Raw genomic sequence first — 13,969 nt, forward strand, 5'->3', positions numbered from 1 at the left:
GACCAAGTTCTTTCCCTCACCACACCCACACACATAGAAGCAGGGTTCCAAAGAAAACCAAAAACGGCGGCCGCCTTCATCGACTTGTCGGCAGATTATGACACGGTGTGGCGACAAAGCATGATATACAGGGTGAGTTTCCTACGATGTTCTCTATGGGTATCTCGGAAACTAATGGAGATAGAGAGTCGGTTAAATGGGGAATGAATTGTTGTTTTGAGGGGACATAAATATGTGCCTTTCAGATTTTTGAAAAAGTTCATGGCTTACTAGATATTTCTAAAAAAACAAATTTCGTTTATTTTAAAAATTGTCCCTAATTCCATTATAAGCTATTTTAGACAAAAAGTTTTCAGATAAAAGTTGTATATAATCACATTCTTAATGAGATTGTGTCCTCGGTTTTTTTTTTCCAAAGACTGTATTTTATGACATATGACACGAACATATGTTTTTTTTTAATGGAAACAATATTTGGCCATGACGTTATAAAAAGCGCCATTTTTTAAGCTTTTCAGCGATATAAGCTATAATATGTTTTCTTCAAAAGTTACTGAGTTATAGCCAATTCTTACCATTTTTAAACAATTTTACTTAGTTAGCCATGGAAACAAGTTTAATCGTCTTTGCTCTAATAAATGCGAATCTGTCATATCCAAATTTTGTAAATTAAAATAAACAAAAATTTGTAAATATGATTTTTTTAAATAAAGAAAAGCATGTAGGATTATTGGTTCAACTTTTCTTGACCACATATTTTCGAGGATACGTTGACCGGTGAATGTTACGTTTTTTAGAGAACGGTTTTAAAGACATGTTAAAAAAAGTTAAATTTAGTTATAGCCAATTCTTATCTTTCTTGACTAATTTCACTTAGATTGCATGGTATTCTTATTCTGTTATGATTTATAACTTATAAAAAGTCAGAATATATTATACTAAACGGTTCTTTACAATTTACATTACACAAACTAAAGCTTAAAAAAATAATATCACTACATACACTTCAAGTTATTTTATAAAACGTTCAAAACATGCGCCATTGTTTTGAGTTGCATCTTTTTAAAACTGAATTACTACCTATGCTCACAGAAGGACCGATCGGCTTAATTAAACTTCTCTCGTACCGCCACTTCGAGTGCCTCTCTTAATTCATTAGTCCTTTTATAAACCTTACTGTTAACCATACCGCATAAAAAATCTAAAATGGATTTCGCGGTCAGGTGAACGAGAAGGTCCATGCAATTGGTCCACCTCTTCCTATCCCTGAGTTTGCATAATTATGATATAAATAATTTTTAACATTTCTTTCATTATGGGGGGGGTCATAATGAAAGTAATGTTGAAACCACACTATTGATGTGCGAGCGATGGGTGTCTCAATCGGGTAAAAAATGTACACGTACTGCCAAAATATCCTTCCACTGCTAAGCGACTGCCAATGACTATGAAGAAGACTGCCTATGACTGAATGTAATTATTATAGGCGACTGCCAGAAGACTGCCAGCGACTGCCAAGAAAATGTACAGGTAATTCCAATAGTGAGACACCCCTCGTGCGAGAGTATCTACACGCTTTTCGTCATTTGAAAAATTCATATTTACAATTTTTGTTTATTTTAATTTACAAAGTTTGGATGTGACAACTTCACATTTCTGAGAGCAACGGCGATTGAACTTGTTTCCATGGCTAACTACGTGAAATAGTTTATAAATTATAAGAATTGACTATAACTCAGTAATTTTTTGAAAAAAAAAACATTATAGTATATCGCTGAAAAGCTTAAAAAATGGCGGTTTTTATGAAGCCATGGCCAACTGTGGTTTGCTTTTAAAAAAACATATGTTTGTATCATATGTCAAAAATGACAAGCTTTAGAAAAAAGCGGAGGACACAATCTCGTTAAGGATGTGATTATCTATAACATTTATCTGAAAACATTTTTTCTAATATAGCTTATAATGGAATTAGAGACAATTTTTAAAATAGCCCAAATTTGTTTTTTTCGAAATATCTGGTAAGCCATGAACTTTTTCAAAAATCTGAAAGGCGCATATTTATGACCCCACAAAACTGCAATTCTGTCCCCATTTAACCGACTCTCTATCTCCAGTAGTTTCCGAGATACCCATAGAGAACATCGTAGGAAACTCAGCCTGTATAAGTTTCTGCGAATGATTCCGTGCAAAGTAACAGCACGACTGCTTGACAACATGCTGAACGACAGAATATTTCAAGTCGTAATGGGATCTGACACAAGCTCTCCAAAGAAACTTAAGAACGGTCTAACTCAAGGAGCGGTGCTCGCGCCGCTTTTTTTTCAGCTTGTACATCTCAGATCTCTAACCGAAACTAGGTCAAGAAAACATGGATATGCCGACTGGGGACCTATTATAAGATGCGGCACATTCGAAGAACGAGAGGAAATTTTAACGGCTGATCTCGAGAAGTTAGGAAAATATTTCAGGAAGTGGAGACTCCAACCAAACGCTAGCAAAACAGAAGTATCCTGCTTTCACCTGAATAACAATCTCGCAAATAGAGAGCTCAATGTCCAGTTTGAAAACACTACTCTCAAACATAATAAAAACACAAAGTACATAGGTGTTACACTCGATAGAACACTTTCGTTTAAAAAGCGCTGATAAGGGTTCGATCCAGAAAACCACCCACCAAAATCGCACTAAATGTAATTGAAGACGAATGGAGCATGCAACGAAAATATTTTCGTTACATTTTTCCCTTTATATCGGTAACACGTTTTTATATATTATCAATTTTTTACGGAACCTCGATAGTGGTACGCATCACTAGCGATGGTTTTTAGTTTAAATTGTTTAAATATTTTATTTATTTTCTGGTTGCCTATCGGTTATCGATTATAATTTGTTTATTTTTAATGAAAACGGAGGTTTCTTATTAATATTTTATTTAGTGTTAAATAATTAAGATGCAATTGTTACACACATTTTTTGAAGGTATGTAAGAAATTTTATCGCATATATTATTTTTACTATTAATTGTAGAATTTTTATATTGACATTTGGTACTTAACGCATGTCCAAATGAAGTGGAAAATTTTATAAAAGGAACTGTTTTGCCGAAAATATATCTCTCTCATCTCGATATTCTTAGTAAAAACATCTATTTTTTTCCCAGACACCGGCACGAGGTACGGCTTGGAATTCATTTATTGGTTTTATTTTAAAAATATTTCTTACTATCTAATGTAGTTATTTGATTTAATTATTTAATTATCTTGTAATTTTAAATTCCATGTTTCTATTTTATCTTTTTATTTCACAGTTCATTTTTTTTTTCATCATTTCTTTATCTTCTTATCTTAGTAGCACGTGTATAGTAGTTTTTTTAATTTTCTAATACCTTTAATTTTTATCTAGTACTAATTATTTTCATCTTACTTATTTATGTATTGAGACGCAAGCTGTCGAACAGGAAACCGCAGGGGTGTTCGATTTAGCAGCCCCAGGGGCCATGAATAGAACCAAGCACTGCAGGAGTACTCTCGGAGACGAACCAGGAGGGACTGGTAAGTAAGGATTTTTTATAATATTTTTATTAAACGACTTATGTCACCTTTAACGAATCCTTGCTTGCTAGAAGGCAACTCTTATTTTATCTGGACCCTGTAGTGGTGGTGTTTATTGGCAGGCCATTCGACAGATAGATTTTTTTTTCTTTGTTTTTGGGTCACTCTAGGGAACGTATCTTTACCTCGTATCTGCCAAATTTACCTTACCTTATCTTTATCTTATTTTGCGTATGCATTATCTTTGTTCCTTGAGTGACATATTTTCTTTTAATTTTTATCTGTCGAATTGCCACATTTAGCGTTTTTTAGTATCTTATCTCTATGGTTTAGTATCTTATCTCTATCTTTCTCTCTAGTTTTTTAATTTATCTTATAATATCGCTTTTTAGTATTAACTTTTGTTGTAATTTAAGTTTTCATATATTTCTAGTTTTTTTATCTCATATATTTTTTATTCTTTTTACAACTGTACACGAACTGGTGGTCTGTAGTGGTGGTCTGGAATTGTATAGTGGTGGTCTGGAGTTTCATTTTTTATAGAGAGAGAGCACGTGTATATATTATATATTTTTTTTCTATCTTTATTTTTTTTAATAATTTGGATAACTGTTCAACAATTTTTATCTAAACTGTCATTGCCTATTTTTTTTTAATTTTAATTATAATTAGTTAAGTAGTTAACTTCATTTGGATATTATGGATGGATATTATGATTTTGGATTGTAGAATTCCATAAATATCTTTACTTGTCTTTTAAATTTTAAATATCTTATAGTACATTTTATTGGCAACGAAGAGACAGTCCACTTGGCGATTTTTGACCACCACCACAAAACTGGGTACTTGTCAATTGTGTTGAGTAGAATACTGCTGTTTGTCATCTTCTACGAAGATACGAGAATTGACCCTCCCCATAAGTAGCTCACGCATTGAGACTGGTGGAGTCTCACAAGCTCTCCAACATTAGCCGGATAATCACGCTACCCACCAGCGGATGAGTGCAGCGAAGAGGGTGAGGCCTTTCTCCCAATATAGAAATGTTATTAAATTAAATAAGTTTATTTATCAAATTAGAAAATCTATAACTAAGGAATAGCTTTATTTATTTTTATTTTCTTATTTTTCAGGAACTTTAGTTTTATTTTTTTTACTTGCATTGTACTTTTTTTGATAAATAAACTTTACTTTACACTTTACTTTACTATAATTTAATTTTATGTGACAGTAAACATTCAATTTATTGTTCAAATATATGCATTTAACAAATTAAATTTTTAAAATGGGCGCGTTCAAATTTGACGATAGGTCCTCGACAAGGGTAGATAGAGTAATAGAAGCACCGCATGTGCAACAAAAAAAGAAGATAAATGGAGGTCGTTGATATGTTTGTGATAGTTTCCATAGTGATTTACTTATCTACAAAAGTATATATGATCTAGGATTATGATCCTCTTCTGGTCCTTAGGTTACATTCTCCAGTCGTATTCTTTTCAAAAAGTCGCAACTTGGAGACCGAACTCTCCATATATAGCTCTCTGTCAATGGCCTGTTCCGGACAAGCGAACTCAGAAATGCGCGCTGATAAAATTCGGACAAATGAACTCTGAAATCCGGACAAAATCCGTACGTCGCAACAAAGAAACTACAAATTTATTTACGAATTTTTATAGGACGCAGATAATAGCCCCAGAATCAACAAAATATAAACCAAATAAACATTTACTTTCGAGGAGTGTACCAAAAGCGAAAAATTTGAGCGCCAAATTATAGAAATAGATACTTTCGAACATGCGTCAGTAGGTAATATATGAGAGACCCTCCTCCTCATTTTCTGTCATTTTCCCTCCTTGTACCGATATTCTACGGCATTGAACTCTTCGCTTATAGGGACGTACAGAAATATCGATATACTACTTTTTGATATTTCATTATATTAAAAATGTCTATCTATTTAGATAATAACTATCGATCCATATGTAATAAGTCTATCTATTTAGATAATAACTATCGATCCATATATAATAAGTCGATTCATTCCTACTTTTTCTTCAAAGAGGAAAAAAGAGGGGGTGATATAGAGAAACAAAGATATTCTTATCCCCACTTATTTCTACCCCCACTATATCAATATCCAATCATATATAGTAAAACATCCAAAAGTAAGTATTAGTTCAGAATGACCGACGAAAATAATTTACAAACCCTCTCTCAACACACGAGTTTTACTTTTCAACATCAATCTTAGTGTATTACAATCTCCTCCTAGGGAAGAAGAAGAATCTAGAACCTGCGAACAATATACAAAAGAAAATGTAGAGGAAATTAAGTGACAGTTTTGTGCTATTTGTCAAGACATGGTTGATTGCTACGAAACTTGTGTGCCAAATACATGTTCACACTTTTTTTGCTTAAACTGTATATTAACATGGAATGATGTACATTATGATGCAAAAATGACAACTAAGTGTCCACTATGTGGTTTACATTATAAATATTTAGTGCAGTTTCGAAAATATATAATTAGATATTACTTTGTCCAGAGTATAAAAAGGGGATTAAAATAAATGTGACTATAAATATTTGCAGTTTTATTTCACATCATGTAAAAATTCTATTGATTTGACAGATAAATATCATTTAAAAAAAGTTCTAGAGATCCAGACGTTCCCAGAGATCCAGAGATCCAATGTTTCCATCAATAAAATATTTCATTTAATTGTAAACACACATTAGAAAACAAGAACACAACCAGTTTAATATATTATTATTAAATATAACCACATTTTATCGATATTTGAAATCATTGCTCATCTCTAATATAAAATTTAAAAAAGAAAACCAGTACCGCGAAGACATATAGGTTCAACGATCTCAGGGTCAACCTGTTAGCTATTAAGCAGACCTGCCAGACCTGAAAACTCTCGACCGACCAGTTGCTTGGTGTGCTTGCTTGCAAAAGACGTTCAGTCAGTTAAAAACGATTAGTCAGTTAAAGTTAAGATTAGGTTAGAGGTCGTTGAAAGTTAATATCTATAGTTTTGGTAAGTTATAGTTTTACATATTCATCTAATAAAATTAAGACTTTCTATTCAAAAACTTGTCCAGTTCTTAATTATATTTTTACACAAATAATATTCTTCAAAATTTAATTCGTTATTAATATTAAAATAGCATTATAAAAACACCCAGGTAAATAGATTAACAAAAGATAGATAAAAATAGTCAGTAAATCACTATGGACAAATAAACAATACAAAAACACAACTAAACATTAACTACTGTAAAATTAAAATAGACAAACTATACAAACAAACAGATAAACCACAAAACAGACAACAAAGACGCTAAGAAAACTGTCTGTTTAAATAATTTAATTCACATAAATAGTAAAAAAATATAACCAACAAACACTCAACAATAAAAATAAACAAACAACACCGCTAACAAACAGATAAACCACAAAACAGACAACAAACACACTACCAAAACTGACTGTCTAAATTTAATTCACCATGGATACATGAACAGTAACTAGAGTAGAATTAAAAAAATAGACAAACTACACCGCTAACAAACAGATAAACCACAAACACACTACCAAAACTGACTCTAAATTTAATTCACCATGGATACATGAACAGTAACTAGAGTAAAATTAAAAAAATAGACAAACTACACCGCTAACAAACAGATAAACCACAAAACAGACAACAAACACACTACCAAAACTGACTGTCTAAATTTAATTCACCATGGATACATGAACAGTAACTAGAGTAAAATTAAAAAAATAGACAAACTACACCGCTAACAAACAGATAAACCACAAACACACTACCAAAACTGACTGTCTAAATTTAATTCATCATGGATACATGAACAGTAACTAGAGTAAAATTAAAAAAATAGACAAATTACACCAACAAACACAAAGCCACAAAACAGATAACAAACACACTACCAAAACTGACTGTCTATATTTAATTCATCATGGATACATGAACAGTAACTAGAGTAAAATTAAAAAAATAGACAAACTACACCGCTAACAAACAGATAAACCACAAACACACTACCAAAACTGACTGTCTAAATTTAATTCACCATGGATACATGAACAGTAACTAGAGTAAAATTAAAAAAATAGACAAACTACACCGTTAACAAACAGATAAACCACAAACACACTACCAAAACTGACTGTCTAAATTTAATTCACCATGGATACATGAACAGTAACTAGAGTAAAATTAAAAAAATAGACAAACTACACCGGTAACAAACAGATAAACCACAAAACAGACAACAAACACACTAACAAAACTGACTGTCTAAATTTAATTCATCATGGTGCAACGCAACTTATATTTTTTTTTAGCTGCGTTACTGACGCTTAAGTTTCTTGTATTGTTGCTTAGAAGATCTCGGGCGCCACCTCTAGTTAATAAGTGGTTAGAGGCCCACCAGTGCCGGTTCGGGTAGCTTTTAAACAGTGGAGAAGTATGGCAGTGTTACAGTTCTTTTAGCTCAGAGGTGGGGAAAATAAATTAAACTCTAATCAACAGTGGTAAAATAAAGGGCAGGTCGTGTTTTCCAAAACTATTTACAAGTCAAAGCTTTATTTTAAATGGAAAAAAAATGTCTGTCTTCTTCGGAAAGTCAAATAGCACGGCGATGTGTAGGTGGCTGGTTGCGACCCCAGCGCTTAAATTGGCTCCAATACGTAGAGTCTCGTCACCGGGTTGGAGTAAATCTTGCGGGCGGTTTCGCAGTGACGGTTAATTAAAACGACGGAGGACGGGCAGGCTTCCCAACTGCTAGGCGGCGGCGGTGTCTCGGGGCTGGCTTCTGCTTGGCGGACTGCGGCGACTGTTGCTGGTGTTGTCGGTGGTGGTGGTGTAGGAACTGTTCGGTTGGTGGCTGGGGCAGGAACTCCTTTTCTCTGGCTGGCGCGTCGCTTCTTATTTTTCCCAGTCCTTCCCTCCAGTTGAAAACTGTCGTGGTGGCGGCGTGCGCCGAGCGGTGTGCGCGTCTCGATACCCGATCTAGTACCAGCGGTTGTGCCAGCGGTACCAAGCGGGCTGCATCGAGCGCGTAGAATGCGTTCAATTATTAATTAGCGCATTTTAAGCTAATTAATGAGTTCGGTTCGTATGTTAATCCAACAAATATAATTTTATTTAAAATGTACTATCTTCTCGAAAAAGAATCAAATTTTTCTAATGTACGCAAGAGTAGAAAGATAAATTAAATAAAGAAAATTCGTAATCGGCGGAAAAAAATAGAAAAAGAAAATTAAATATATATAAAAAAATAGTAACTTCGTTACACACCCCTCTTTCTTTCTAAAAAAAAAGAAAATTTATTTGTCTTTTTTTTCTAATAACCGGTAAACTTTAACAATAAAAAAAATGCATATCATACTCTCAAAATCCAAAATTATCTCTAGAAGAAAGTTCCAAAAAAAAAACTAAGTGTTTTACCGACCAAATTTTATTTAGTATGGGCGGTTGCATGTCGGACAGGTCCGTGAACACTGGTTCCTCACCGGTATTCTGGATGCCGAGCGAGATGTTTGCGGCCTTCGGCCCGGTGTACATGTACTTCCTCCTCGGGCCGGGCGGAAAGACCGACGGATGGACGGTGTTATTGTCGGCTGTCCACACTGACAGTCTTTAGACATGGTGCCTACTAGCCCGCAGGCGGAACAAAAAATCACCGACTATCTTATGCACGTGGATCGTGTGTGCCATGGATAGCCGCAGCGCCAACACAGGCCTAGCTTTACTGGTAGATATCGTGGGTCAGTCGGTCCAGCAGCATACGGGGAGTCATACCTCTCCTCTAGTGGGTTCGGGCACTCCTCAAAAGTTACTCTCTTTTTAAGTGGGGACGTGTTCCACAGAACCTCTTGTAATTCCCTTGCCAGGGTTGTCGTTGAGGGTTCCAAAAGGACTGTGTCTTGGTAGCCCGTGCTGGATGACTCGGACATTTTATCTGTCAACAAAAAAAATTAAGGAATGATTATTTATTAACAAAACCTCGTTGTGGTGAAGCATTTATTAAAAAAAAATAAAAAAAACTCTACACTTTTAAGAAAATTAAATAACAACAAAAAAAATAAATATATATAACATATAATTCGCTTCACAACCCGATTAAAACCGTTCGCCGTGCGTCGGTATTGTGCCGTCTGCCCTCGGCAGATTTATATGTAAATTTTTTCCTGTGGTCGTACGCAAACTCCACCGCACTCTCTTATTAGGTGGAGAGTTGACGGGCCTCAGGGCGACTAGAGCTCTGATTAGTGCAGGGCTCCAGTGGCCCTGGCTACGCTTCACCCAGTCCGCGATTCGGGTCTGCTCCCGGCCATTCCGCACTGCTGGTGCTGGCGGTACCGAGCAATCTGTAAGACGGCTAGGCGTCGCCGTCGTCTCCGCCTTGTCTGTGGCCCGCCGAGTCCCAAAAGTCTTGGCTAATTTTTTAATCATGGATTCCCTCTCTCTTTTCTGCTGCTCCACCTTGGCGGCCTCCTGTCGCATCGACATTAAGTGTACCACTGGCGGAGCGGGCGTTCCTCGGGGAGGTTCCCCGGGCAACCTTTTTGAGGTGGACGGGCGGCTGGTCGGGCGGTTTGTTTTTGGCATGCTGAAAATAAAGATTAAAAAGCGGGTTTTAAATCCTTAACGTGTACCCGGTTTATCTTTTTACCAGACAGGGATTGGATGTCATACGTTACCGGTGAGAGAACTCTAATCACGCGATAAGGTCCAGAATACTTTGGAGCCAATTTAGCGGAAAATCCTTTTATTGCAGAAGACAGGTGATGTTCTTTCTTCATTACGTGGTCTCCTATTTTGCATTTCCAATCGCGTCGACGTAAATTATAATGATGACTTTGTGTATTAAACGCTCTAGACAAGTTTAAATGAACTAAGTCGTATGTTTCTTTAAGTTGTCGTAATCTCTGTGTGGTATCGGTTATATCTTCCATAGTCGGTTCGATTGTTTCGGTGTCTGGCGGCGGTTGTTCGCTTCTACTGAAGGATTTAGGTAGGTCCAGTTCGCGGCCAAAATTTAAAAACGCCGGAGTGAAACCAGTTGATTCACTTTTAGATGTGTTGAATGCAAACGTCAAGTCTTGCAGATAAACATCCCACTTCTTCTGATCTTTCTCGCAAAACTGAGCTACCATAGTCTTTATGGTTTGTTCGCTCGTTCTACAGGATTAGCTTGCGGAGTGTAAGGTGTAGTCAGGTGATGTCGAATGTTACTTATTCCTTCAGAAGATCTTTGAACAGATGGCCAGTAAATTGAGTACCATTATCAGAAATGAGTATCTCCCGGGACATCAAATTTCATCAATATGTCTTCATAAGCAATCCTGATTTATGCTACGGGCGGTGGCTTTCGAATAGCTCTGCAGTGAATCCATTTTTGTAAAAACGGCCTTGAATAACTACAATAGTACATCCTTTTGCTGATCTTGGAAGCGGGCCTACCAGGTCGATACTAATACTTTTCCAAGGAGCGTTGATTTTGGGCGGTTGCATTTTTCCGGGTGTCTGTCTTTGAGAGAGGTTTAAACTGTTGACATGAGACACATTTTTTTTCGTACATACTGTGTTATATCTCCAGACATGCCTGGCAATGTAATATTGAGTAGCAATCCGATTTATAGTCTTTTGCGATTCCTAGGTGTCCAGCAGTAGGTTCATCATGGTTTCTCTAAGTACGGTCAAACGAGCTGATTTTGGAACACAGAGTTTCCACGGATCGGTTGATGGGTTCTCCTTCATATCGCGCTGTAGTCAAGGAATGTCGATATAACCGGTTGTTTTGAATGCGATGGTCTGGATACATATCCGGTCTTGATGTGACTTCTGTCATTTTTGTGAATACCAAGGACATCGTTTGTCTTCGTCTACGGCGAACAATGTTTCAGCTGAAATTTCTGTAGATTCGGTTGGAATCGGATCTCTCGATAAAGCATTTGCTACTTTATTCAAAACTCCTTTACGGTATCTTATCTCGAAGTCGTATTATTGAAGAAACACACTCCACCGTGCTAGTCTTCCACTTGGATTCTTCAAAGAATGTAACCATCGTAGAGATTGATGATCGGTGACTACGGTGAATCGGCTACCTTCAAGATAGGGTCGCATTTTCTCGATTCCCCAGACAATTGCAAGGCATTTTTTCTCGGTAACTGAATAATTCTTCTTCGGAGGCGAGAGTGTCCTGCTAGCGTACGAAATAATATGATCTCCGTCGGTGTGGTGTTGAATGAGGGCGGCACCTAGTTCCGCATCACTTGCGTTGGTTTGTAAGGTAAACGGTTTCTCAAAGTTTGGGCAAGTCAGAACAGGAGCTTTAATGAGATGTTCTTTAAGACAACTGAAAGCTTGCTGTTGCTCTTCATTCCAATGCCAGCGGATGCCTTTCTTTAGAAGTCGGTTCAGTGGTAACGCTATCTGAGCGAATCCTGGCACAAAAACGCCTATACCAGAACATATTCCCAAAATCGTCATAAACTCGGACGTTATGCGGGGCGGGTAGATCTTGTATAGCTGATATCTTGTCCGGATCGGTCTGTATCCCACGTGGCGGTTACTAAATGTCCCAAATATCGTAATGATCTTCTTCCAAATTGACATTTTTTCTGGATTGACTTTGAGATTAGCTCGTCGCGAGGCGGCGAAACACTTCTTGTAAATTATCAAGTGTTGCTCGAAAGTATCTCCTAAAACTATAATATCGTCGAGAGTACGCAAAAACAAAAATGGTTCCAGTTCTGGTCCTATAATACGATCCATAAGTCGTTGAAAAGTAGCTGCGGCAGAATGAAGTCCAAAGGCATAACTTTGAACTGGAAACAATCCTTTGGATGGAACGGTGAAAGCTGTGATAGCTCTGCTCTCCGGAGTTAACGGTACTTGCCAATATCCTTGTCTAAGATCTATACTAAATGTAACGTGCTCTGCAAGTTTGTCTAGAATAGCATTTATGTAGGGAAGAGGATAAAAGCATCCTTCTTGGTCCACAGCATTGACCTTTTGGAAGATCTACACAGAATCGATACTTTCCATCCTTCTTCCTTACCATAACTATCGGTGAACTCCAAGGACTATCAGACGGTTCTATTATGTTTTTCAGAGTCAGCATTCTCTCTAGCTCGGTGTTGATAACTTCTTGCATTTTCGGATTCTGCGGGCGGTATCTCTGTTTGATCGGTTCCCAATCAATTAGTTTGATTTCGTGTTGGATTAACGATTGTAGTACCCTGTATTAATTCAAAACTGTGATAATTCTTCCTTCAAAAATCTCTGAAGACGATTTTCTTGTTCTGAGAGTCAGATGTCACGAGGCCTCCTCACGGTCAACTGTATCCAGATTGTTAACCAGTTCAGCTCGAGATGGCTTATCCAAAGCTCTTCGTTTAAATATGCTTCGTTTCTCTGGAGATCTAGTCTGAATGGATGACGACTCAAAATATCCATTCCTATTATCATGTCATAGGCTAATCGCGGTAAATAATTTGAAAATATCTACTAACCTTGACTGTCCAATTTTCAGACTGATACAGTATGCTCTCTGTATAGTTTCTAGAATACCGTTTGCTATTTTACTTAGCACTCTTGACGGTCCAGGTTGAACAAAGGATTCCTTTGGATTGTGCACAAATTGAAAGTACTTTCTTTCCAAAATAAATTCGTTGCTCGGTATCAATTAAGGCAGTAAAGGTCCGTGTTTGAAATCTAACAGCTATCGTCGGTCCGTGATTTTTATTAGTCTTGTCTGGAATTGTGAGGCCTGAGTCACGCACTGGGTGCGCCTCGGTTTGGCCCAGCGCGGTTGGAGTTTTCGAATTCGTACAATTGCATTCACGTGACATCACCCCTGGCCGTCCGCATCGTGAACAGAATAATTTAGCCGGCCCGGTGCACTGGCTGCGCGTGTGACCAGATTTGCCCGCACCGCCAGCACTGGGTCTCCGATCTATCCCTCTGAATTGTCTCTGTTTAGATGTGTTTGCTACAGGTTGGCGGTTACGACTCGGTTCTTGGCCTGGTGATAAGTCACCGACGGTCGTTATTTCGTTTGATCGGCGGTGGAGATGTCGTTACATTGCGGGTGTTATTTCCGGTTTTGATAAAGTTGATGCTTGATTGTTTTGAATTTCTCGGTTCTGAGCGGTCGATTTCTTTTGATATTTATCAAATGAATCTTGGCGATTTCTGTTGGCATCTGCCATTTCTCGATTTTGTTTATCAGTTCCGGTTGGCTTCGGTTAAATTGATTTATCGGTGCCCGTCGGCTTCGGTTAAGTTTTCGGTTGTAGGAATGGTTACTTCTGTCGGTCGTCGATATCTTTGCTCTTCATGTTGTACATCGGTTCTTGACGATATCTCTGT

This window comes from Sitophilus oryzae, unplaced genomic scaffold (genome assembly GCF_002938485.1).
Source record: "Sitophilus oryzae breed Bouriz unplaced genomic scaffold, Soryzae_2.0 scaffold_1868_pilon_pilon, whole genome shotgun sequence".
NCBI classification, from domain to species: Eukaryota; Metazoa; Arthropoda; class Insecta; order Coleoptera; family Curculionidae; genus Sitophilus; species Sitophilus oryzae.